A 21,934-nucleotide genomic window follows, 5' to 3' on the forward strand; every position below is an offset into this window, starting at 1 on the left:
TTGTGGGCTGCCGCCCGCTGTTGCCTGTCCACAGAGGCTCGGAGACAGGCAACTGGAAGCAGAGAGGTGGACAGAGTCTCCGTCTTTTTCACAACAGATGCATTCAACCATTCAGCGAAGGTTTGGGGAAGTTTCGGTATTTGATGGGATTGGTTCTCTCCCCCTTTTCCCTGAGTAGCGCTCAAGTCTGCATGTCGGTGAGCCTGGGCACGCCACTACTGGGTGGAAGGATCAGGACGGTAGGCCCTGGGAACAGCCCCCTCCCGTCACCCTCCTGAAAGGATGCCCTCTCTCCCACTCCCACAACTGCCTCGGGCCCGGCCTTCCCCTCCCCCGCCCAGGCTGGCCTCCAGCGCAGGGTGAACTCGGCTGGGGTGTCACTCGACGCCCACTAGGGGCTGAGGAGGCTCCAGTGCGCAGGCTCCGGGCACCGGATAAAAGCGGAGCTGGCGAGTCCGGCGCCGTCTCGATGGAGGAGCGAGAAACGGAAGAGGTCGGGGGGAGAAGCAGCTGGAAAAACACCGCCACCGTCAGCGCCGCCTCCCTGCCACCGTGTATCGGGGTAAAAAGCTGCCGTTGCCATCGGTGCAGTTGCCGTCGCTGCCTCCTACTTCTCTTGGCCCCGGGGAATGATTTCCCCGCCGGCGGGACAATGTGCGGGGAGGGGAGCGGGCACTCCTTTATGTGGCGGTGATTAAACGAGGGTGGGACAGGGAGACGGTTATCTCGAAGAAAAAAGGGAGAGGCCAAAGAATAAAACAAGGGTTTCCCCACTAAAATGACACGGTGATTCCGGTTCTTGTTCTGGGGGTCTTTCCCCGACATGGCGGTTTCCGTCTTCTAGCCCCACAGCGACCCGGGGCGCTGGGTAAGAGGAGTGGGGAGAGTCAGAGGCAGTCCGGACAGCCAATCAGTGCCTGATGTGTTCTGTCGGGCGCGTCGTGATTGGCTGGCGATGACCTCATGCTGCAGCAGCGGGTGGGGCCAGCGCTGTCGGCGGAGGCTGTTGCAAAGGCAGAGAGGGAGAATTGACGATGGCGATCGTTCCTGCCGCGGCGATGTGGGACCCAAGCAGTGGCGAAGGGAATCTCAAGGCTCTTCCCTGACCATTTTCTCCTGTCCCTGCGCGAGGTGAGGGCCCCGGCTCGGCCTCTGCGAAATTTTGGGGCGCTGGCGCGGACGAGGAGACACAATTTCTCCCTTGACTTTTGTAACTGCGTCAGGGCAAGATGGCGCTGGGTCTCCTTGGGGCGCGGGGGGAGAGGCACGTCCACCGCCGCCGCAGCGCATGTGACCGGCCTGCATTCCTGTGGGGCTTGGCTCCGACCCAGGCTGGGCGGGGGAGGGGAAAGGGCTGGGGCGGAGGAGACTGTGGTGCGGTCGGCGTCGGCGGCCCGAAGAGGAAGAGATGACTGTTTGAGGGCGCGTCCCCTCCCCCACACAGCCTGACAGCTGTGGCTCCCGGGGGAAAACCCTCGAGGGACACTGCTCATGGGGTGTGACGGCTGCTGGTGGAGGAGAAGGTTTGGCGCCCTATTTTCTTATCTGCCTCTCTCCTTGCAAAGTGTCCTTACGTAAGGTGGCAGGTCCCTAATGTAGAAATCGGAATCAACTGCGTGCCTGAGGGCCACTGGACTGAGGAAAAGGGAGAGACTAGCTCCTGGGCCACGACGTCAAGGAGTAGCTATTTTCTGAGAAAACGTAAAGTTTATCAGATGCGAATGGAAAAATATTTCCCAAGTTTGGAAGCAAGTGTAAAAGGTGTAAATAACACCCAGGAACACTTAATTTCCTAAAAGTTAAAAGAAACCAAGGAATATGCCGTCTGGATTTTGAGGGCCGTTTTCAAACTTGGTTCCTTCCATCTGTGCTTGCTTTCTTCCCGTGTCCTCCCTATCTGTATATCCTACAAGAATGTGTAATCTTACCAGTGGATTTGCTTTTCTTTTTGAATATAGGCGTGATTAGCAATACAGAATAAAAGCTTGTAGTAATCCGTATGAAGTTGTAAGGCCCTTTTTACTTTTTAATATTTGTAGTCTTATGTTGTTTTTCTGTCGCCCTTTTACTATTGTTTTTAAAAATAAAAGGTGAAATTATAATCTTTTTTGGTAAATGTTCATTGAGATTCCTGAATCATTATGAAATATTAAAGCCTACCTCTTTAAATCACTTTTGTAGAAGTATAGACTTTAGTTTTAGTTTTTGAAACCTTGCTAGGTGAAGATCTCCAGCAGTTCAAAAGTTCATAAGGTCTGTATTGGCAGATTCAGTAAGAAAGACTGATTTTATTTTTAATTATTCCCACTTGGCCAAACTAGTATACATAGTAGCCATCAACTGAATCAGTGAAGATTTAAAAGGCTTCTTGCCTTGGTTAGTGTTGAGCAGGGAGTTATTCAACAAAGACATCTGCATCTGAATCTGCTTGCTTTTTGACAAAACACCTCTATTTGGTGCTAGGAGTTTGCTGGACCTTTAGATGAGTTTAACCTGGGTCAGGGTTGTGCTGTTTACTTTAGTCTTAGTTATAGACTTGGTAGTTTGGAAACAAGACTGAGTTTGTAATTCATTTGTGTATACTTAAATCCCTACTAGTGTTTGTGGCTTTCTTTTTCAGTGAAGTAACTGGGAATGAACTGAAAAGCCAGTAATTAAACTAAATATTTATTAAGTAGTACAAAGATTTTTAGAGTTCAAAGGTTTTTTTGTTTTTGTCCACTCTGAATATAAAATGGTCATTTTGCCTATAAGAAGTCTTGAATAACTTCAAGAGTGTGTTTGTTGTGTTTCAGTTAAGTAAGGGCTCCCTTACCCTCATAACTTTTATTTCAGCTTAGAAAAGAGGGACTAAATATGAAGTCAGATTTTAAAGTAATTTTCAGAAATGTTCCTAGCTTCACTGTGCCTTAATAAGGAAAAGAGGCCATTTTTCAAGCTAATGGAAACAAATCGTTGTTTTGTTGTGTACTTTTTATCAGCATGTGTCCTCATTGTTTCTAATTGCCAAATCCATGAACCTCTTGAACTCTTTTACATTCCTGTAGCATTTTAAATACAACTTGCAATTACTTCTTTTCTTTGACTACCTTCTTGCATTATATGTTCTCATTGCCCAATTGCATTTGTACATTTGTACCTATTCTCTAATAACACCTAAATTTTCATCTCAGAACTGTGGATGCAATGTTAAGGTTTACAGGAGGCCACAGGCTTCCTGAACTCATGTAAAACTAAGCTTGGTACGCTATTCCTAAGAACTTTTCACCCATTCCCTCAAATTTTTTTTTGTTCTCATCCTACATTTCATTATTTGAGTAAATCATACCCCAAGCTTTGTTTCCCTACTCAATTCGTCATCTGTTTTACAATTGCAATAATTTTACAGTGGGGTTCATATAGCAGACATCCCCTGATGGGTTGAAATGCGTACCATCTCCAGTGCTGTGCTGTTTCATCCTTTGTGCCTTTGTCCACACTACGTGAAGTGCCACTTCTCGTTCCTGGATAACACAACTTTAGTCTTTGCCTCTGAAACTCTTCCAAATCCCTATTCCCAAGTAAAATGAGCCAATCTTTACATTCATGACCCAGCCCAATGCTTGACCTTCAGGCGTGCATGTTTCTAGAGATTGATAACAAACTTTATTAATAGACCATATGGTCCAGACTGTAAAATACTGGCTTTCAGGCTTTTTCAAAAAAACTTGTTTGACCACCAGAGTTTGGAGAAGAGATGAAGGGTTAGGGAGGCTCAGGGGCAAGGTTTCCTCCCCTTTCACTTAGAAGATGGGGGTTGGGGGCAAGGGGGCAGCTTATGGGACAGAGGTAATTCTGCCCCAAAAAGATGGAAAGAAAAAAAAAAACTGGCCTTAGTATTTTTCAACATCTGTATTTCTCAACTCTAGAAGACTTTTTGTTTTTGTTTTTGGTGAGAAAGATTAGCCCTGAGCGAACATCGGTTGCTAGTCCTCTTTTTGCTGAGGAAGATTGGCCCTGGGCTAACATCCATGCCCATCTTCCTCTACTTTATTTGTGGGATGTCTGCCACAGCGTGGCATGATAAGCAGTGCACAGGTCCACGCCGGGGATCTGAACCTGCGAACCCCAGGCTACTGAAGCTGAGCGCACGAACTTAACTCTACACCACCAGGCTGGCCTCTAGAGGACATTTTAACCTGCAAACTTCAGGAGTATGTAAACACCAGTGATTTGAGTTTATAATTCCTTGATGTGTTTGGGTTTGTCAAGGTGTATAGTACTGCTTGCTCTCATGCTAGAGGACCCAATTTGTTGTGCCCTTGAGTATAGTTTTTGGCACTTTTCTTGCTGTCATAAGTGTCAGTGTGCCAGCCCTCTAGTAGCTACATGTATTTTATGTATCATGAGGTTGGCATTCCAGTAACAGGGCTTATTAAAATTATATGTAAAATGAAGCTCTGCAATAAGACTTTTCATGAGTCAAATTTGAGCTTTATAGCATAAATATTGATGACCCTTTTGTCTGCTCTTAAAGCTTTTTGGGATATTTTTGAATAGTCATTGTTACTTTATAGTTTGACATATTTGCTGAAACTCAAGTTCAAAGTAAGAAAATATTCTGAATTACATGTCACTTTCTCTGGATTTTGTTCTATGAAATTTTCCTCTGCCCCACCCCCACTCCTGACTTTAGTGTCCTGTAAGGGTGGAATGAAATGATTTATATCTGAGAATTGTTTGAACTTAGACCATTAAATACACCTTAAAATGCTATGATGAAACAACATAACACAGCCTAATTAGTTTAACTTCCTGAAAAATGATTTAAATGCTCTTTCTTCCTGTGCAAGGTGTTATGTTAACACGAAACCTGAAATCTACATATATGCAAACAGTGGTCAAAAGAACGTTAAAGGGTTGTGGATAGCTTGAATCAACTTGATTCTTTTCCTTAAGAAAAGAGAAGTAATAAGTTTATTCCAAAGTATCCAAAAAACGTTTTGAAAGTTACCTGTCCTCTGCTATCTAAAAAGATCAGGCCTATAGTGTCCTCCCTGTTGACTGTTCAAGTTTGAAACATCTTTAAGTATGGAATTTTCTCTGGAAACGAGAGAAAGTAATAGTATTATGCTTCCACTTCAATGAAGCAAATAGGAAGGTAGCAAAAGCTTATAGAACCCACCGTTCAATGGAGTGATTTAAAATTAGATTTAGTAAAAAGGGCTCTTTAATATCCAGTGTAAACTGTAAACTTTATTGAATGTAAAAATGGAGTCAGTGAAGAAGACCTGTAAAATCTATTGGCCGTCCTTTATTTGCTTGGAGAAGTGAGTGGTAGTTGACACAGAACAAAATGTCCAAATGTACCTAGTTTGTTGACTGCATGTTCTATTTGGAGCTTGTAATTGTGTTCTTTGTTTTTTAAAGAAAAGTATTTTATGGCATTTTTCCTTCAATGCTTACGTTTGCTGTAAGCATTGAAGTATGCAGAGTTTATCTTACATCTGTATTTCTTATAAAAGAAAATTGCGTTTTGGGTGGGTTTTTTTTTTTTTTTTTTGCTCCTTTGTTGTAAGCTCACCACAAAACAAAGTGGCATGGTCAGCATTGTCTTTTTGAGGTATGGAATATACCTTCAGTGAACAACTATCTTTTACATGGTACTGGTCCTAATAAATTAGTTATCGACCTAGGATAAATGCTGTTTCATACAACTTTAGCTTAAATCAAATTAAATTATATAGAAATCTTTCCTAGAGATTATATCACTTTAATATTCCTCATTCTCAAAAGTATCTATTTTCAAAGTGCCCCTCCCAACGTATATTGATACTTGTGTCTCGAATTTAAAACTATATTCTGGTTTTTCCCCTCCAGTTGCTTTGTTCCTGGGACAGATTGGAACTCCAGCTCTAATTTGAATTAAATAATTTGCATTCCTACCCTATTTAAGACATACAAAACATAATTCCTAGCCCTTATGTTTTCAGTTAGGTTGACAAGGTAAACTACTCAGTAATTAGAATTTTTGAAGCATTTATAGCTATCTAAATATTTACTTGCTAATTTCTTCCAACCTTTATTCAACCTTTTTAAACTTAGTTCAATTTTAATGCCTCTTCCATTTCTTTATATATAGCTTGGTGTGTTGCCGACAGTTAACATCAAAGAAAGGGAATATCACTGGCTAATAAGTGAGGGAATAACAGTTGGAATTAAGGACTTAGGAAAAACAAGAGTTTTTTAAAAAAAAACATTAGCCACGCCAGGCCATTGCTACTAGTATAGTGAAAGGGAATAATTGGAAAGTTTTGATTTCAGACAGACTCAAAATCCTTAACTGCTGGTGACTCCCCTCACTCCAAAAAAGGAATGTTCTCTGAGTGCCCTGAAACATGTTTGATACTATTGTGTATATTTTATCTCAGTTAAGTGATCATCTTATCCAAGATGGCAGAGCAGTGATTTCAACAGCTGTCTCTCTGACCTTACCAAATTCATATTCCTTGCCCTTGTTACACTGTCCAAATGAAGACTCAGTTTTAAGCTGAGACACAGGACAGTGAAGTGTATAGTAGGACTTGTTTTATATCTTATCTGCCTTCAACCTGGGGGAAGGGAACTGACTCTTAGAGCCCTTAATGTAGCTGAAGTAAGAAGAGCCTAAGCAAGATTAGAAGTAATAGAATGAAGGAGGTACATAAAATGCTACAGAAAGATCCATTCTTGTTGCCTGGGTATACAGATAAGATGGAACTGACTTTTAAGAAAAATAATTGTTTTGAGGTTTGGTAGTCCTCAAAGATGAAAGTCAAAGCTGAGTAGATTTAATCTTAATAGGAGACAAATCTAGCAAGAAAGCTGACATGTCCACATTTTATATCTAGGAGACAGAACTTATTCCATTTGTTTTTTTTAGATAGCTATCTTATATGCCAGTACTTATTTACCAGAGTCTGGTTAGCCATAGTAAGAATAATAATAAAATATAATTATTTTATTCATAACTATCCTAAGGAATACCTTGTACTGTTAGATTATTCTATAATGCACAAAAATGTTAGGTAGCCTGGTAAAATACTTTTTTAAGGAAAAATCTAAACGATTCTCTGATGAGTGGAAATTTTTTTGAGCCAAGTTTTCTGTTTTATTTTAGGATTTTAGTTTGTTTTTAAACCTGAGGTTTTCAGTTATTCTTCACCTACTTTAGGTTTCCTCCTTCCTTAGAAAGTAAAATAAAATAAATCAATTCTGAAAATTGTGAAAACTTTGCACCACTTAACTCTCTCAAACCAGGTTGCTTCTACCACCAATGACTTGATTCCTAAGGGGCAAAGTAACATGAATGCTTGGTGAGCACATGAAATGGTGAAACTGTAAATTTGGGGAAATTGCCTCTGATTTGTTAAACACTTGAATTGTCATTATAGCTAGGTGAGAACTCAGCAACTAAACTCTTACTAGGAATTTATAAACCTCTCCTTTTTGCATATAAAAATGAATTCACTCTGCGGCCTATTTGCACATATCACATACTTACACATTATGCCCAATGCCTGATTCCTATTGTCTTTCTAATAAACTTTATTTTTTTTATTTTCATTTTATTATTTTGTGTGTGTGTGAGGAAGATCAGCCCTGAGCTAACATCCATGCCAGTCCTCCTTTTGCTGAGGAAGACTGGCCCTGGGCTAACATCTGTGCCTATCTTCTTCTACTTGATGTGGGACGCTGCCACAGCCTGGCCTGACAAGCAGTGCGTCGGTGCGTGCCCAGGATCGGAACCCGGGCCGCCAGCAGCAGAGCACGCGCACTTAACCACTACGCCACGGGGCTGGCCCCTCAAATAAACTTTAAGGTCGTTAGGTAAAGAGAGAACCTATTCCTCCAGTTTAGTCTTATCCCTAGTATTTGAGTTTTTCATGATGGAAGGCTATACTAAGGTGACAGTTCGTTCCTGAAGAAAACTTATTTTGGATAAGCAAGAAATGCCCAATTATTTTTTTCTCATTCTGTAGTTGAAACTTGAAAAGGCAGCAAAAATATTCACTATTCTCAGCTTTATATGATAACAATAGTATGGTAGTCTAGGCATCTCTTCTGTCCTAAACACAACTTATCTGACCACATCTATGTGAGACATTCTGTGGCTACTGTATCTTTATTCCCATGCTCTCGCTTTGTAGCCAGTTAAAAGGGCTTATAGGAGTAAAAAGGATAAGAGGATACATCAAATGAATGATTAAGAATCCTTTAGAAAATTAACTAGTTCCCTTTCTCCACAAACTCATATTCCTGAGGAATGAGAAAAGACTATATGCAATTATTTGCATTTATAACATTTTGTGAAAGTTCTGTATTACGTGCTCCAGATGTGGGTGTCTTGTATAACCTATAGCATTTGATTCCTTAGAATATACCTTCTTAAAACTCGTTGCTTTATACGCTAATACCCTTTGCTAGTTGCTACTTTTATCCTTCCTGTTTTCATTAGTTGCTTTCTTCTGCTTCTTACCTGTTGGCATTTCCCAGTGTTATGTCCCTTGCCACCTTTTCACCAATGGTATTAATCAATTCCCACACCTTTACCTATTTATGACAGCAGAATTTATAATCGCTGAACTCAAATGGAACTACTAAATATCTCACATGTCCCATAGGTACTTTAAACTAACAAATTAAAAACTGATCTCAACTTTTCTTCTTGTATTTCCTATTTTGGTTAATGGTTCTACTTCATATAATCAGACATCTTTCCAAAACAATCTATTTTTTTAAAAAAACGCTCAGTTCACCAGAGATTTGAGGATCAAGTCCAAATACTCTATGACATGCAAGATTCTTCATCTGGCCCCTGCTTATGAGCCTCATGGACACTACTGAAGTTAAAATGACCAAAGTTTGAATATCTGCTCTTCCACTTTTAGTGAGACTTGAGGTAGTTTGCTTTCTGGGCCTCAGTTTCATAATCCATACAATAGGTAAAATATTTACTACTACATCATAGTGGTATTAGGGATTAAATGAGAAATAAAAGCTCCAGGAGCAATTACTGATTTGTGATAAAACTCGCAATTATTTTTATCTCCAGAAAATGAGCCATTCTCTTCTGTACCTGTCACACTGTTGTTACGTTCATGTTCCTCTATTCTGTTAATCTGTGACATGTTGATAGGCAGTGTCTCGTTTATCTTTGTAGCTAAAGTGCAAAGTTCCTACGATATAATAGACAGTTTTGTTGCGCAAATAAGAGAATCTGCTTTGAAGCCAAGTGTCTGAATATTTTGCCATAATGTGTTTATGATAGGTAATAATAGCAAGTCAGATGAATATATAATCAGATGCAAAATACTCTGGTTGATTCTATACCATCATGTTACAAAACATTGGTGATGTTTTTTCCCCCACTTTTTTTTAACACATATTTTGCCAGTGTCGTTAGCCCTCAAATCTGGTTTCTGTCCATCATGTTCCTCTTAAATATTTGTACCCATCATTGTGCAGGGTAGGACTATACCCTACTCTATTAGTTTATAATCTAGTTTGGGATTAAGCCATTAAGGGAAGTAAGATAAGCGTTCAGCCAGGAATCCCAGTTCACCAGTAATGTGTTTCACAGAGGAAATGGAATTTTTGAACTAGGAGGCAAAATATTTGTGGCTTTCAATAGTGAGGGGTTGGGGGCAATGAAACACAGTGTATTTGCAGTCAGCATGGCTTCATGTGCAAAGACATAGAACAGGAATAGAGAAAAGGTGTTTTAAATATAAGAAACCAGTTTGACTAGGCTTGCACGAAGTACATTGAGAGGTGAGACTGGAAAAAAGTAGATTGGGACCAGATAATTTCATTATTTTTTAAATTTAGAGTCCTTTTGCCAGTGGAGCTGAAGCCATTTCTTATTCTTTCTTCTTTTTTTTTCTCTCTTATTTTGAGGAAATAGTCTCAAAGAGGGAAATGACTAGTAAGTCTCAACAGTAGGCCTGGAACCCAGATATTGCTAACTAACTCCAAATTGAAAATTGAACAATTAATAAAGAGTCTGTTGTATACTAGGTTATAGATCTCATTCCTTATGTTCCTTATCTCAGCTTTAGGTAGGATTATGGTTAGAAAAAGTACTTGATTTCTTACATTTTTTCCTTCCTGGTTGTACATAATAAGAGCGAGAATGAGAGAGCAAGCATGAGCTTTAGTGTCAGGCTTTTCCTTTCCCGGTTACGCTCACGTGTTACAACCTACATCATCTTGATAGACTTAGTTCATCTGTTTCATCTGTAAATTATTTAATTACACAAATGTGTAGCTTACTGCCTGGCAGCATGAGATGAACAATTGATAGCCATTGCTATTAATAAACATGGATTTAAGAGAGTTCTGGCATTTTAAGTTTTATGCTGAGAATCCATGTAGCACAGGCAATCTATGTCTATACCTATATAGCAAAAGCCAGAACTTGTAATTTTGCTACTGCATCAGGAAATAGATCTTGAGGGCCGGCCCCGTGGCTTGGCGGTTAAATGCGCGCGCTCCACTGGTGGTGGCCCGGGTTCGGATCCCGGGCGCGCACTGAGGCACCACTTCTCCGGCCATCCTGAGGCCGAGTCCCACATACAGCAGCTAGAAGGATGTGCACCTATGACATACAACTATCTACTGGGGCTTTGGGGGGAAAAAATAAATAAATAAAATCTTTAAAAAAAAAAAAAGAAAAGAAAATAGATCTTGACACTTGATTTCCTTATTAAAAGTCTATGCCAAAAAATACTTTTATTAAAATGCTTCAGATTTCAGGTTAGCATTTTTGTTCATGTCTGTACATCTTAAATTCATTATGTCCATGCAAAATGCATTTTTTTATGACTTTAGGACAACATATGCACATTTGGCAATCAGCAGAAATCATAACAATCAAATTGTTGTAGTATGTATATTTCACCTTTATATGGCCAGGACATTATTGTTAAACTGAATGCTATGTGGCCATATAAAATTGCTGTAAGAAAGTTGTAGTGATTGTGACTTGACAATAGTCATATATAGACAGTTCTGATTGTGATTTCCAGGTGACTTTCGTGTTCTCACCATTTTACAGTGTGTATTTCAGAAGAACTTAACTGGTTATTCATATCTCATCCATTTATTGATCTGGGAGCACACCTATTAGAAAGCAGAAGGCACTTATATAATATAACACTCAATTAAGTTATGACATTAAATTTGAAGAGGAAAAATAGTATGCTGTCATTGTCTTTATATATATATAATTCTGTACGTGGTTAGTTTTTTAGAATTAATATTTCTTGCCTGGGCAAATTTCCATATTATATATTTTGACGACTTCTATCAACTATAAGATATAGTAAAAATAAATGTTTTATTTAGTGCTTTAAAATACAAAATCTCTTATCTCCATCTCCCAGTCATCATTTTATCAACCCTATTGGTACTAACATGGTAGTTTTTCTACTTTATAAAAGAAGCCTGAGTGAAATAGAAAACCTAAGTTGTTTTTAAAGAATGAGCCTTCCCAGGCTCCTGCAGTTAAACATTTTGAAAAACAAAGCTTGACTTATAGTGCTTTTATATTAAGTGTCTGGTTTGTGTATGCTTTGTATTTGTATTGTGTGTGCTTAACACTGGTTTTTTTAGGGACTGTAACTTTTTTTTGCTGAGGAAGATTCACCCTGAGGTAACATCTCTTGCCAATCTTTTTTTTTTTTTTTTTTTCTTTCTTTTTGGCTTGAGGAAGATTCACCCTGAGCTAACATCTGTGCCATTCTTCCTCTATTTTGTATGTGGGGAGCTGCCACAATATGGCTGACGAGTGGTATAGGTCTGCACCAGGGATCCGAACCCACGAACCTGGGCAACTGAAGCGGAGTGTGCTGAATTTAACCACTACACCAGGGGGCTAGCCCCCGAGGGACTGTAACATTTTAGATACCAAATTTATAATTTTCAAATGTGTACGGATAGCTAAAGGTCAGAACCAGTTAAGAATGAATACCATTAATACTTAAATGTAGGTCAGCTGAACTTGAATTCTCTCGGCCTTTATGGTGTATCTTACAGAAATTAGTTTTTACTGATAGAAGAGACTTACTTTTAATTTAGTCCTCTTTTTACAAATAAGGAAATTGATACCCATCAAGATAACCCAAATTTAAGTACTTTATTTTCCTAGGTGTGATCAAATTTGATCATATTTTCTTTTTCCCTTCATTTTTATGAGTCCAACCACTTAATCAATGCTTACTTCAATAAGTTGTTCATTTTTGTTTTCAATAGTTCATATATCCTGTGTCTTGCTCTCCTGGGTGATCATTAACAGAGTAGGCACCTAATTTTTGGTTCCCATTCTTACTGCCCTCCCCCTTTTTTGTACCCCTATACTCTACAGCCTTCCCTCTTCATCAACAACTTGGCAATTTCTGTAGTTCATGTAACAGTGTGTACAGTGTGTACCCTTCTACAAATACATGTGTATCAAAGTATTCTAAATTTGTTATCCTTACCTCTGGAGGCAAGAATGAGTTTTATTTATAACCAACAAATCAAATTTGGTATTATGGAAGCCTCACCCTCTTTAAAGATGACCAGGGATTAGCATAGTTAAATTGAGAGGGAAATTAAGACTTTCTTAAACTTTGGCCAAGCTACAGAGTAAACTGACCTTAAGTTACCCTTAAGTGGTACATTACTTCCTAATTCATAGCTTTAGGTCTAAATAGCCTTTTCTGAAATTAAAACAAAACAGAAAACATTGAAAGTAGTAGAGTGAAGTTTATGTCATGAAAATCAAAATGATCATGAGACTTTAATAGCTATTACATACAGCTATTTCTGTGTATCTCTGCCTTTTTTCTATCAGCTAAATGGGAATTATCAAATTGTGTTCAAAGGATAAGGACTAAATTCAGAGTAGTTTAATTGGAAGCCTAGATGAAAGTGTAATAGATTTTTTTTCTTTCTTAAAGATTAAACTCTTTAAATGCATGGCTAAGTTGTCTGTACACGTGCTTAGTAAAATCAGTTATTTGTAGAAGAGAAGCAGCTGCTTGGTTTTCTATGCATAGACTTTTCCCCCTTACCAGCCCTTGCCATCCTGCATTCCCCACCAAAAAAATCCTTAGGTTATGTCTTTCATTTCTAAAACAGTGAAACAAGTCATATATTCCCTGGAATACATTTTCCATTTGTAAATAAACTGGAACAGTTTTTCCTTGCCATGCATTTTTATGAAATAACTGTAATTTGTGTGAAAATTAAAATATAATCATTCTAAAATATGAATTAGCCAAGTAAAATAAAGGAACCAGATTATAAAATCATGGGGTAAAGCTTGGGAAGATGGGAAGAGGATAGTTAAGCATTCATATATGGAGTTTTAATTCTTTGGAAAAGAATTCTCAGTGAAAAGGATATCTTCATAAGGATCATAAAATTTGGTATTTTTAGAATTCAGTAATTACAGCCAGAGCAGCGAACTTTTTAAAGCTTGGAGCTCTCGAATGTTCAAGTGAAGGTAAATGTAGGGTTTTGGCCCTCTTTAGACTGAGGAAGTAAGAGGAGTTGTGACATCACAGGCTATTTGGACTTAAAGCTATGAATTTGAAAGTAGTTTCATTATTTAGAGTTTGATTATTCATCCCTTTTGCAGCCTCTCCCTCTCACTGGCAGAACTTATTTCCTTCCTTGCTTCTGTTGTTACTACGCATCAAGGGGCCTTAATCATAATAAACAGTCTTTTTCAAGGTGCATTGGTAACTCCCTCATATATTAGTAGCAGTCAGCGACTAGAGAGCTTCCCAACGAGCAGGTTAGATTTGTTCCTTCTATATCAAGGATTTCTGCCTCATAATCTAGGTCTTGTGTCTCACAGGAGTCTTTATATATAACAGAACAGTTAAGATGAGAGAGGCTCACATTCTCTTATCCCTGGGATACAGAGCCATTGTTGAAGACAGGACAATTTAAGGATTGAGGACAAATCAAACTCTGTCCGTATAAATCTGTAGGATGTGAATTAACAAAGCAAAATAATTGTGAAACTCTTGTGGGTTTTTTGGTAGAATGTAGCAATCCAGTATATGTGAGAGGCGGGCTAAAAAGAAAGAGTTGGCTGGGCTTCAGAGGTAATCAAATCCATTGGTTCCCAGACTTTTGGATTTTTGTGTGTGTGTGTGTGTGTGTGTGCAAGTAAGGAGTCACCCTAAGCTAACATCTGTTGCTAATATTTTTTTTCCTTCTTCTTCTTCTCCCCAAATCCCCAGTACATGGTTGTATATCCTAGTTGTAAGTCCTTCCAGTTCTTCTGTGTGAGCCACTGCCACAGCATGGCACCTGACAGACCAGTGGTGTGGTTCTGAGACCGGGAAACGAACCCAGGCCGCCAAAGCAGTGAGAGCGCCAAACCTTAAACACTAGACCATCAGGGCTGGCTCATGGGATTTCTTGAATGAATCAAATGTAAGAAATATGGAAACCAATATAGTTGCCAGTTTTAGGTCTCTAAATAGCAACACTATATCCAGCACTTGGTTTTAAAATGGTTATTAACAGCAAATAAGGACAGAGTCTCATAATGTAAGAAATTAAATTGTCTTTTTGAAAAACTTGCCACATTGTTCTTATTCTGTGGCAAGTTTTGCTGTGGAATAATAAAAAAATTATCCAGAATTCCTTTTGGATTATTATTTGGGAATCATTCATGTATCTCAATTCTCATTTTAATTGTGACAAGTCAGTCTTAGAAGTAGACAAATGTGTAAAAGGTTTCCAACAGAATCTGTTTAAATTAGAATAAGTCCATAAATACAGCCATTAGAATTATTTTCTTGGGGCCAGCCCCGTGGCTTAGCAGTTAAGTGCGCGAGCTCCGCTACTGGCGGCCGGGGTTCGGATCCCGGTGCGCATGGACGCACCGCTTCTCCGGCCATGCTGAGGCCGCGTCCCACATACAGCAACTAGAAGGATGTGCAACTATGACATACAACTATCTACTGGGGCTTTGGGGGAATAAATAAATAAATAAAATTATTAAAATAAATAAATACATAAATAGCCACGGTGATATTGGGGCAGTTTGTTACATTTTTAGACTGCACTTTTTTCCTCAGCGCCCCTAGAACTGAATACAATATCCTAAACTGATTCTGTTCCACAAAACATGAGTAAATGAGGACTAGGGTAGGTAGGTGGAAACAGCATAGGTTATTTGGACATGTAGCTCACTCTATAAGTAGACTAACGAAGTAAACAAGAAGCTGTTTGAGAAACTTAACCTCAATGGGTTTTTTTTCCAAGTGTTATTTTTAAATCTATGAGAATACTTTCATAAAAGACCAGTAATTTCCATTATGTTAGCTACTAGAATTATAGTGTCAAGTTTTAGGAGCTATTTGAGATGTAAGAGGTCACATGTAAAACTATAAAATTATACACATAAGTATATGATTGTTGTACTTGTGTTGCAATAAACTTAAGTCTCAGTTTCATTAATTTTTTACTTTATAATCATTGAGTTTCTCTTCCCCCAGGGCATAGCGCGAGTATATTTTAATACTTGCTGCATTAATTAGCCAAAGAGAAGCACTCAGTGATAATTTGATATTCCAGAAAGCATTATGGTGAAGACCAAGTTGAATTAAATATCCAGCCAGCACTTTCAAAGTTACTGTGATCATACATGCATGCATGAAGTTGAGCTTTATTTACCCTTTTTCCCGTTAAGGACCAGAATAGGAATGGGCAAACTACAGCAAGCACAGCCACTGTTTTTATAGCCTAGGAGTTAAGAATGTTTTTCAGGGCTGGCCCTGTGGCTTAGCGGTTAAGTGCGCGCGCTCCGCTGCTGGCGGCCCGGGTTCGGATCCCGGGCACACACTGACGCACCGCTTCTCCGGCCATGCTGAGGCTGCGTCCCACGTACAGCAACTAGAAGGATGTGCAACTATGACATACAACTATCTACTGGGGCTTTGGGGGAAAAAATAAAAGAATGTTTTTTACATTTTTAAAGGGCTACTAGGGTGTGGTGGGGGCCTTCTGTGACCCTATACAGAAAAAAATTGGTGGATTCCTGGACTAGAGCAATTAAAGGAAATTTTTTTGTGTATGTGAGGAAGGTCAGCCCTGAGCTAACATCCATACCAATCCTCCTCTTTTTGCCGAGGAAGACTGCCCTGGGCTAACATCTGTGCCCATCTTCCTCCAATTTTTGTGGGACGCCATCACAGCATGGCCTGACAAGTGGTGCATCAGTGCGCACCTGCGATCCAAACCCAGGCCGCCAACAGCAGAGCGCGCGCACTTAACTGCTATGCCACGGGGCTGGCCCCAAAAGGACATATTTTGAATGTAAGACTTTTCTAAAAACAAATAATGCTCAAATGCAACTAGTAAGCCAGAGAGCCTGCTGGTCATCAAGGGGTCAGTCAGAACATAGAAAAGTGGGAAGCCAGCTTAGCCAGGAGGTCAGAATAGAAATATTAAGAATTGTCTAGTGAGGGCCGGCCCCGTGGCTTAGCGGTTAAGTGCACGCGCTCCGCTGCTGGCGGCCCGGGTTCGGATCCCGGTCGCGCACTACATACACCATGTCACACCCAGTAGATGGAATAATATGCCATCATTAAAATGAATTTATAACAACATGTAAAAATGTTTTTGATATATGTAAACTATTAGTATAAGCCTTTATACCCCATATCCTAGTGACATATAGGAAGAAAACAATTAAAGAAGATATCACAGCAACTAGCAAATATAGACATGTTAACTTTGATTTAGTGCACACTTCTCTAGTAGGAGTTTTACTTAATCTCACTGTTAACCTACTGAGTGCTAGGTACAGTCAAGCATAGCTTAACAACAGGAATATGTTCTGAGAAGTGTGTCGTTCGTTAGGTGATTTCGTCGTGTGACATGAGAGTGTACTTAGACAAACCTAGATGGTATAGCCTACTAGACACATAGGCTATATGGTACTAATCTTATGGGACCACTATCGTATATGTGGTCAAACATCATCATGCGGTGCATGACTACAGTAGTTGGTTGTGCAACATTCTCTGAAGTATCATGTTGGCAATACCCTTACCTTAAACAGAAACAGAAACTAATAGGTTAAGTAAATTGTGAGTCAAGGCCTGTTAGCATGCTCAGTAGTCAAAAAAAAAAGTAATGGGATAAGTGACATTAGTAAATGGAAAGAGATTATTTGCTTCCTCACTGGGAAAACTTAACCTTCAAAGATGGCACTACTAAGTTAAAGTTTTAATGCAAGGGAATCACAAATTACTATGAATACTTTTTATTACTTGACAGACTACTAATAAAGTTAATCAGACATAATAAACATTGTCAAGCTTTCTTTTAAAATGATAGCCTCTTCAGTGAGGTGTAAGCATTTTATAAAGCAATTATCAAAGCTATATTGGACTTAAAAATTGGTCATCAGTGCATGTACATCCCATACATAGCTGCCCTCCTTGGAGAGCCTTTGACTCATGCCAAAATTTAAAACAGGGCTGTGTACTTAACATTTCCCAAAAAGAGAATTTACTTCATGAGGCATTAATAAGTAATGTATGTTTTACTAACAATTTCACAGGAGAGACTGAGTAGGAGTTTAAATTGCAAAAAGACCCTATTTTGTTCACAAAATCCCATGCAGTTTTCTCCTAAGTGTTTTTTTTAATTGTGGTAAAAGAAACATATAACATGAAATCTACCCTTTTAACAAATTTTAAAGTGTATAGTACAGTATTGTTTCTCCTGAGCTTTTGTTTCTCACTTTCAGCTGCCCAGTCTTTCTGAAAATTTCCTCTAAGTCTTCTTTCTTATGCAGAACAATTGAGCAGTTGTAGGCAATATACAAACTTAGTAAGTATATTCTTATACTTGTTGAGGAAGTAGCAAATATGATCAAATTCTGTGTTCTTTTATCATGCAGCACTGATCCTTGACGTAAGGTTCCACTGCATGTGGGACTGATAGTAATAAGAACCCTGTAGCTGCCTGTCAACAGAGGGGCACAGCTATAGATGAAACATAGCATCCGTCTAACATCTTTGGGGAGCGTCTCACTGGATTTAGTCAACTAATTTTACCAGGTATTTGGCAAGGTGTAACTGCAGTATGAGGTGTTTTTTTTTTTACATCTCAATTCAGGTCCTGGGTCTGCAAAGGCTCAATTTGCTAACTCCAGCACTTTCCCTCAACCTAGGCCCTTACTCAGCATTAACCAAGGAAATAAAGTATATTTTAATCATATATAGGTGGGGGTGAAAAACTGGTTTGATAAACTTGGAGTTATCTCTGAACCTTAACATCTTGAATAAATAACATAAAGCATTTGTAGAACAGGTTTTTCTATAGAAAGGCCACAATTTCCATCTAGAACATTTCCTTTGGCTGTGTTCCTTCTTTATAATACCATAAAACTTGAAGAATTCCAGAGCAAATTTGCACTCTTGCGCAAATTACTCAGTTTGGTGGCTGTCATGCCTCCATAGATATTTTCCATCTGATTCTATAAAATCTAAAAGTTGCCAGGATAAGCTGGGACCAGCCAAAGAAATGATTCCAAGTAAGGGTGATGTATTTGCCTCTAAGCCAGTGGTTCTTGAAATGTTGATCCTGGGTCAACCTGCATCAGAACTTACCTGTGGTGCCTGTTTAGAGTACAGATTCTGGACAAACCTTCCAAGTCAATATCAAATCAGTCCTATATTTTGTAAAGGTAACTAAACAAAAGGAATGTTCCTTTTTTGAGATTTTAAAACTGTGGTGAAGAGATTGACTCCATTTAAATAGGATTGTGAGAAATGATACCAGAATGTTAGGCTCCTCATTTATGGGATGTTTTATGAAACCCAGATCAATATTTTAACAAGCTTTTAGGAATGCAGATATTATAGGGATAGCATGAACTTTGAAAAGAGGAGCGTATTTGAGCAGTCATGGATTTTTTTTTTTTTTTAGGTAGCTATGAATTTACAGTGCAATCCTACAGGGAAAGAAGGGAGAGAACACTGCTATTTTGAGCTGCACACAGAAGAAATGCATCACATCTGAGATTTGATAGTCCCTCTCCTCTCTATTCCTGTTCCTGTTGAACAGGAAAACTACATGATGAAAGGTACCTTGATATATAAAAGATCTTTAATTGTAGGAGGTCAGAGAATAATAAGAAAATGCCACTTTCAAAAATTAGTTGTGGAGGGAGGGGATTCACCTGGCCAAGTAAGTTAAAATAACAAAGGGATTAACATCAAGAAAATTTTTATCTAAAGGGAAAGTTACCTGTCTGCATAGTGTGTTCAACATAAACTGATACTGCTACCCAAATGACCATTTGGTGATAGGCTTTTTAAAAATACATATATATATATTTTTTTAACAAGTTAACATTAGTATCCTGTGAACCCAGCCATAACTGGGAAATAAATCCAGGGGCAAAAACCTGATTCTTTGTACATAAGGAATACAGCTTTAAAACACCACCAAAGTAGGGATTAAGATAGTGATTGAGGGGCTGGCCTGGTGGCCTAGTGGTTAAGTGGGCCCGCCTCACCCCTGCGGTGGCCGGGGTTTTGATCCCTGGGGTGCAGGACGCACTGCTTGTCAAAGCCATGCTGTGGTGGCGTCCTATATAAAGTGGAGGAAGATGGGCACAGATGGTAGCCCAAGGCCAGTCTTCTTCAGCAAAAAAAAGGAGGATTGGCAACAGATGTTAGCTCAGGGCTAATCTTCCTGACACACACAAAAAAAGATAGTGATTGATCAGAATCCTTCCTTTTCTGATAGTTTCATGGAACCAAATTATTTGCCATGAAGAACCAACATCTGATTCCTAACAGAAAACAGGGGAAGGCAACATGTCAGCCTGATTTCTGGAGTAGTCCTTTGAAGTGGGACTGCTGCTGATAGGAGCGTACCTTTCCCCAAGACACTCTCTACTGGCCAAGACAATAAGCTCTGGTTGAAGCTCCCAGAAAATAAGCTTAAATGACCTTAACAGGAGTTACTTCTGGAGTTGCTTCCCCATCCCCCACCCCACCCCCATAGGCAGAGATTCTTAACTAGTTTTGTGCTGTAAACCTTTTGACAGCCCCATAAAGCCTATGAATCCCTTCTCAGAATGTTTTAAATGTGTATTATATAGTGCACACACAACTCTAAATTCTTTCTACGCACTCCTGGTGTTAAGATTCTTTGAGAAGGCTAAGTAATGAGGCTGTAACTGATGGTATTTCAGCACCCTGTTCGGGGCGGGGGGGGGGGGGGGGTGGGGGTGGCTAAGATGTGTTATTCCAGCTTCTAGCTAGAATGACCCCTTCTCAACTTACCTTGGGGAAACTAGCTCACTTAAAAGTGGCTGAGGTGAGAAGCCACGGTGAGGAGTTTTGCTTTAGTAAGAAACACTAAGAGAAAGAACTTCAGCCCTCTTCAAAGAGTCTGACTCATCAAGAAGAGAGAGAGGTTCTGTACGTATCGACCTTCTTCTGTGAAAATAGCCCCTTTTAATGTCCATAACTGGCTTATAACTATGGACCCACCCCAGATCCCCTTAAGGGCCCGCCAGCCACTTTACACTTGACAGGGACCGTCTTCATGAGGTCTCGCTCCTCTCTCGTGGTGGGGTGATATTTTGCCCTCGCCAGCTACACTGAGGCGTCCAAGGAGTCGCTGCCCGTGTGGCAGAGCGAGCTTTGGGTGGCTGCACAGGAGACGCAAACTCGTGGCCTGGCCGTTGGCCCCAGCGAGTCAGCGCAGCCGGCTGGCTCCCGCGGTGAAGGGCGGCGCCGCTTCCTGCGTCACAAAGGGTGCAGCCCTCGCGGCTGAGGGAGGGCCGGCGGGCGAAATCCGCCCGCGCCTGATCCGCTGTGGGCGCCGGAAAGCGGCTTTCCCCTTTGCAGAGGCCGGAAGCTGCGAGCGCCCAGGCGGCCGGCCTGCCCGCGGCCAGGAGTACAGCGGCGTCAAGGGAGGGAGAGACGGGCCGGCAAAGACGCGCGGCCGCCCCCCTTCTCGTCGCCAGGCCCTGCGCCCTGGGCCGCGTCATCTCGGAGGAGCCGAGAAACGCACTTCCTCCTCGGCGGGGCGGTTCCCGACGCCCCAGCCGGGGCAACTTCCGCAAGCGCTGTGTGTGGCCACCGGCGTTAGCTCTCGTATTCAGAGTCGTCTTTAATTCCCTTTCTCTGTTTGATCTCCTCTGCTACTCAGTCCCTCCAGAAAGTCTCCGTAATGCCACTTCCCACTTGCCCCGGCCGGGACGCACTCTGCCCAGACTCAGCGTAGCGCAGCCGCCATCTTCTGGAAACGCTGGTAGCGGCCGGTGTGTCCATTGTCCTGGGTGCCGAGAGGAAATGACATCCCCGGCCTAGATTTGGTGTGCTTGTAGCATCATTGTGTTTTCATTTCACAGAGGAAATGGAGATGAAGGAAGAGGTAGACTAGCTTCTTCCCTGGTGCGTTTTAATTATTTATTTATTTATTTATTTATTTATTTATTTATTTATTTTTCCCCCAAAGCCCCAGTGGATAGTTGTATGTCATAGCTGCACGTCCTTCTAGTTGCTGCATGTGAGACTCGGCTTCAGCATGGCCGGAGAAGCGGTGCGTTGGTGCGCGCCCGGGATCCGAACCCTGGGCTGCCAGCAGCGGAGCGCACGCACTTAACCGCTAAGCCACGGGCGGCCCTTCCCTGGTACATTTTAGACTGCTGCCTGACAGCAGGCCATCGAGCTTCTGAATGCTTGCCCCTTATGGTTCTGAGCGGGATGCAGATGGCGAGACAGGGGCAGGACTTACAAAAAGGGAGAGAGATGCTGGATTTTTTTCTTTAGTTGCATTAATGACTGTAGCAGTTGTGCTTATGATAATTTATAAGGGAATTATAAACATACAAAAGAGATTATCTCCACCAAAAAATGGACAAACTCCAGAC

At 40.5% G+C, this 21,934-nt stretch overlaps 1 long non-coding RNA gene across 2 annotated transcripts; it reads left to right on the plus strand.

Moving 5' to 3' along the window:
- LOC131393230 (uncharacterized) lies at positions 1-21,563 on the plus strand. 2 transcript variants are annotated; one of them, XR_009215904.1, is made up of 4 exons: positions 1-120; positions 342-1,131; positions 18,970-19,126; positions 21,211-21,563. It is a non-coding gene; the product is annotated as an uncharacterized LOC131393230 (long non-coding RNA). The 2 variants fall into 2 exon arrangements; XR_009215903.1 differs by having other exon boundaries at positions 29-1,131; positions 21,211-21,506.
- The last annotated feature ends 371 nt before the right edge of the window (positions 21,564-21,934 follow it).

This window comes from Diceros bicornis, chromosome 3 (genome assembly GCF_020826845.1).
Source record: "Diceros bicornis minor isolate mBicDic1 chromosome 3, mDicBic1.mat.cur, whole genome shotgun sequence".
NCBI lineage: Eukaryota > Metazoa > Chordata > Mammalia > Perissodactyla > Rhinocerotidae > Diceros > Diceros bicornis.